General features: G+C 40.5%; 1 long non-coding RNA gene across 1 annotated transcript; it reads right to left on the bottom strand.

Moving 5' to 3' along the window:
- Positions 1-3,540: 3,540 nt before the first annotated feature.
- LOC307141681 lies at positions 3,541-4,207 on the bottom strand. Its single transcript, XR_013818377.1, has 3 exons — positions 4,125-4,207; positions 3,760-3,966; positions 3,541-3,590 (listed from the first exon to the last, which is right to left on the bottom strand). It is a non-coding gene; the product is annotated as an uncharacterized lncRNA (long non-coding RNA).
- Between the last annotated feature and the right edge of the window lie 1,774 nt (positions 4,208-5,981).

The raw sequence follows: 5,981 nt of genomic DNA, 5'->3' as shown, positions 1-5,981 counted from the left end.
GTTAAGCGTTTTAGAATGTCCCGAAGTTGTCCTTAAGTTAATGGTTGTGTAATAACTTATGTATGCTGGCAATAAACATTTTTGTAAGTGTGTCTATAATGTAATATGCTAAACTGACTTTATTGCGGGTGCGGGTCGGGTGTCGGTTCTATTTTAAGCGGGTCGGGTCGGGTGCGGATTTTAATTAGTGCTGTTGTCGGAGAAGGGGTCGGATGCGGTTTTAAGCACTGCAGGTACGGGCGGGTGCGGGTTTACAAAATCGGAGCTGTGCAGGACTCTGTTCTAGACAATAGCATTTTATATGGTCTGATTTTATGGTAGGTATTGAACTTAATGATATTAAACTACAGTGTATGGAAAAGAGAAATCAAAATTTGTATACAAAAAAAAAAAAATACAATTTGCCATGTGCACCAGGAAAGACAAATTATAACCTGAAGAAGTATGCCTGTCATTCAGTATGATAAGCATTTCAATAAAACAATTCATATAATTCATATTTTTTAATAAATAGCTTCTGTGTTTAAAATTGCCCTGTGTATAATGAGCTGGTGGGTTTATGGTGAGGTGCGTTGCACACCGGGTGTGATGGGCCGCTTTGTGCCAGAAAGTCCAGGGCCACTTTTTTGCCCCAGTCCACCCCTGCTTTCCAGTGTCTTCATGCGCAGGAAGTTGTGCAACACACATGTGGCCTTCACACACACCTCTGCAACCTCTGGACTGGTTGCAATGACACGGGCGGTACATCCGCCACCGAGCTGAGAGGATGCCAAAGGCGCACTCAACTACCAACCTAGCCCGGCTGAGGCGGTAATTGAACACCCTTTTCTCTGGTGGGATGTGATGTCCAGGGTATGGCCGCAAGAGGTTGGTCATCAGTGGGAAGCCCTCATCCCCTGCAGATTGACCATTATTTGGCTTGACACCGGAGTGGTCTGGATCAGGTGATGATGGACCAGGATCGGCTTGGGTTCCTGTCAGGTCGGGGTTGGACTTCTGGTCAAGTCTCGAGCTCAAGCCCTCCACCAAGGACAGCAAGTGTTATCTCCTATCCAATACAAAGATTATATGAACATGTGAACTCATGAATGTTTTTTTTTTTTTTAGCTGATTTACAACAGAACTGAATTCTTGCAATTGCATCACTAATTGTGTTATTTTCCTGTTTATTACTGTGAAGCTGCTGTGAAACAATCTGTATTGTATAAAGCGCTGTATAAATGAAGCTGACTTGACTTGACTATAACAAGAACATGAACACAAATTTGAAAACCTCACTACAAATAATCCAGAATTGAAGATAAATCATATTAATCCTACTCTGTCTGTTACACTACCTCACACCTGAAATCACTGATCGAGTGAATCTCCTGAACTTCTCCTGAACTTCTCCAGATCATTTCTAATCCATTCATGTTGTAACACCTGCTCTAACGTCGGCCGTTTCGTTGGATCCCGGGCTAGGCACTGGCTAATCAGATCACTGCATTCTGTACACATTTTATTAAGGAGAGAGCTGGTTAGTCATGATGACCATGTGACACGAATGTTGGCAATTATGAAAACAGCATCTGGTGAACTATAAACTGAATGTATTTCAACTTGAAACATCTTACATACTTCACCTTTACCTGTTTCTAAACAGAGCCTTTGCTTTATGTGTGTGTGTTTATCGATATTCTTCACTCACCTTTGGATAAGTTGGAGTTCTGAAATGTAACTTTGGCCTGTGTGATTTCCGTTCTATTGCCAAAGGGAGAACGTCCGTTAACCATCAGGTACAACAACACCCCTAGAGCCCAGACATTTGCTGGGACGGCGTGGAATCGAGATTCTGTGAAGACTTCAGGTGGGCAGTAAGAAGGTAATCCTGTGAGCAAGACATTTTTGCACATTGTTGAGCAATTTCTTCAAAGCATCAAATAATCAGAAAGTCACTACATCCAGGTTTCCACACTCCAAAAATACTCACCACGGTATATTTTTGTCTCGTAGCCATCACCACTAAGTAGCTGACCGCAGCCAAAGTCGATCAGCTTGAGCTCTAACGTGTTTGTCTTCACCAGGAAATTCTCTGCATGAACGTCATTATGAAAAACGCCATGCTCGATGCAGTGCTGTACCGCCAGCGCAGCCTGTCGCATGACGACCCGTGCTGTTGTTTCATCCAGTTGACACGAATGACGAATGATGAAGTCCAGCAAGCTCTCGCAGGGGTCAGGGAACTCCATTATGAGAACGAATGTCAGAGGATGTTCAAACCAGTCGTACAGTCGGACGACGTAGGGGCTTATGGGTTCATGCCTCATCATTAGCAGCAGCGCCACTTCTGTAACGAGAGGTTCGGGATGCCCGGGCTAGAGAAAAGTAGTAGACAGAAGGTTAGCTGGGTAAAAATCTGAAGAAAACCTATCATTTTTAAATGTACTTTTCTTTGATCTTTACAGACACGATCATCAGAGCCTTTCCAGGTTTATTGATCTATTACATTTACACCTAATGCTTCCTACAGGTGTATTGACTACAGTAATCAGCACTTAAACAACAAACAGCACTTAAACAACAAATACAACTTTTGACCAACTTACAATATCAAGATAACGATCATTGTCAATCTTGTGCATCTGCTTGATGGCAACCTGCAAAAAAAAAAACAGCGTTCAATAACGGTATTCAAGCGCCTGACTTTGCACATAACATTTACGATTTGAGCATCTAAGTATTAACCCATCTGTATTAAGAATGTTTTGATGCATGCAAGAGCAAAAATGTTTGTACAATTCAGCAAGATTGCTTTACCTTTTTGCCATCAAACTTCCGTGTTCCCTTGAACACTCTCCCAAAAGTTCCGGATCCAATCATCTCTCCCACGTTATAGAGAGTCTCAAAGGAGTCTGAAAAAAAAAATATGAGAAATGTATGAACTTGCAAACAAGACGATAATAATACTGTTTAAAACAATGTTGGAGAAATAATGTCTTTAATAATTTTAATAATAAATAATACTTTTACTTTAAAAAAAGGTTCCCAGTAAAATGAAATCCAATGTGACTGTACACTGCCCAGCCTTATTTCAGTCTCACCTGTTGAGCTCGTGTTCACCGGTGAAGCCTCCATAAGGCCATTTGAAGTCTCCGTTGGCTCGACGGGAACTTGACCTGGCAGCGGATGGCACATCCACTCTTCGTCGCTCCAACTGCCCTGTTCGTTTCGGCTATCCGATCTATCGCCACTCCACCTCCAGTCGACGATGTACGAGCCTCTGCTGCTAAGGCTCAACGACTCTCTGCAGAACCGCCTCACTGTATTGTCCTCAGAGAGGGACAAATATGATGTGGACATGATGCCTGCTGAAGACATTTTTAATAATATTAATAATCAATGTCAATGGTGAAATTGTTACTTTATGTTTTATTTTTTTCAACTTTCTATTTTCAATGACACATTATTTTGTTAACTGAGCCATAACTTGTGTAATAAAAGCCTATTCTGACCTCTGCGAAAGCCTTTAGATGGAGTGGACGGACGTCCATGATCATCTGGGCTCTGCCGGCTGCCGCTCTGCCACTCTCTCTTCCTGTCAGTCCGACCTGTTGGCACAGAAACAGAAAACTCAGAAGACAGAAGCGCTAAATGTGTAGGAAGCTCCTGGATCTGTGATTGCTAGATCCTTTGTTTTATATTAAAAATATCAGTGCAAACAAGACGATAATAATTCTGTTTAAAACAATGTTGGAGAAATAATGTCTGCAGATTGACCATTATTTGGCTTGACGCCGGAGTGATCTGGATCAGGTGATGATGGACCAGGATCGGGCTCTGGCTCCAGATCCGCTGGAGGAACAAAAGACTCCACAACATCCACATCACTGAGACAACAGCAGAGGAGCGAGCGCCTCACAGCCTTACACACGTTCCTGAGGAAAGAACGAACTCGTTTCCTCTTCTTACATTCTGTAGGTTTTTCTGAAATGAAGAAAACAAAACTGAATGATTAGAAACATCTCTGACGTCCAATTAGGCAGTGATAAAATGACATAACTTACGTTTTACTTAAAAAAAAGGTCACCAGTAAAATGAAATTCAATGTGACTGTACACTGCCCAGCCTTATTTCAGTCTCACCTGTTGAGCTCGTGATGTACGAGCCTCGGCTGCTAAGGCTCAACGACTCTCTGCAGAACCGCCTCACTATATTGTCCTCAGAGAGGGACAAATATGATGTGGACATGGTGCCTGGTCAAGACATTTTTAATAATATTAATAATCAATGTCAGTGGTCACATGAAATTGTTATTTTCAATGACACATTATTTGTTAAAGGGTTATTAGTTCACCCAAACGCCGGCGCTACGTCATATTCTCGCGCATGCGTCGTGGAGGCCTACACGGAAGACAAGAAGAGGTTGAATAAAGGCGTTATTTTGATTTTTTTTTTGGCACAAAAACTATTGTCGTCGCTTCGTAAAATTATTGTAGAGCCACTGTGGTGAGATGGACTTTGTAACGACATTTTAAGTGCCTTTTATGGGTCTTGTGAGTGTAAATGTACCAGGGTTTTTCCTACATTGAAAATTTTTTGGCGGCCGCCAAAAAATTTTTTGTCCCGCCAAAGCTTTATTTGATGAGCTATTGTGATTTATGAATGATGTAGAATAGATGCTGCGCTTGTAACTGAGTGACAGAGAGACGATCAGAGCTCCTCCCTCGCTCGCACTCTCTCTGTCTTCAAAATAAGCATTCTTAGCTTTCTAATATTTCACATATTACGTTAATAAAAATCAAAAGGTCGGAAGACCGAATCCATGTTGCACGTGGCGCTATCAGACGATGTTTTCCTTTCATTGCCGCTGGGTGTGAAATGCGCTCAAAAAACATTGACTGATTCTCTGACCAGCTGACATAAAGCATACTTTCAATAAACGGGAAACAAATCGTGTCCAGTCATGAAGTGTTTTCTGTGTGTTGACAAATCTTTCGCGATGTTCTAACAGACGGGATTCGCACACAACGCGTCTGCTAATGTCCGATTCGCAACCTAATGAACCGAATCATTTTAACGACTGGTTAGAACAACTGATCTGTCCAACACTGAACTAACGAATCAGTTTAAATTTACTCAGAACACCTGAAATGAGAACACAAGTGTGCTTACACAATTTAGCAAGAGTGGGTGTAAGAGTTAGTTTTAATTATCCAGTCTTTCAGCTTATTTATGTTCATAATGTGTAGTAAAATAAATAGCCTATAAATCACTTAGTTTAGACTGTGAGGTGAACCCAGAACAAAGTTGTTGTTAGCTAGCTGATAAATTTATGAAATTGTATATGGCAGAAAATTAGGCTATTTGTTCATTTTTTAAAAACTACTTTTTAATATTGATATGATTATATACCAAAACAATTATCAGTAAATAGTGTAAAAATGAGGAACAAAAACAAACATCAAGGTATCCCACATGAAGAAATACTATAGTATATTATAGTAAAATTACTAGTGTTTTTGAGCCATACTATAGTAAAGATACTACAGTAAATTGTAGTATATTGTATTATATTATAGTATTTACTACACTTTGTTTATTTACTGTAGTATATTTACTATAGTACAGTTCAAAAACACTATAGTATTTACTAGAGTAATTTTACTATAATATACTATAGTATTTTTTCATGTGGGATCAAAATAAGATAAGCAAAAGTTACAAACTTTCTTTGAATTTATTTAAAATGTATTGTCAGTATTGCGCTTGCAGATCATGTGGGTAGGGGACTTTTTTTACTGTGCGTGCGTGTGTGTGTATGGTTGACCATGTCTGTCAGCCACCACCGAAGACCATTTTTGACCCAGGAAAAACCCTGTGTACTGAATGCCAATGGAGGCCTATCTGAGGCCTTCTCAGCCATCAGCTTTCAACAAAAAATATCTTCATTTGTGTTCCGAAGATGAAGGTCTTAAGGGTGTCGAACGACATGAGGGTGA

Source organism: Gobio gobio (assembly GCF_949357685.1).
Source record: "Gobio gobio genome assembly, chromosome: 18".
In the NCBI taxonomy this organism is placed as follows: domain Eukaryota; kingdom Metazoa; phylum Chordata; class Actinopteri; order Cypriniformes; family Gobionidae; genus Gobio; species Gobio gobio.
Note: the sequence above shows the minus strand (reverse complement) of the source record. Positions and strands in the feature narration are given on the sequence as shown.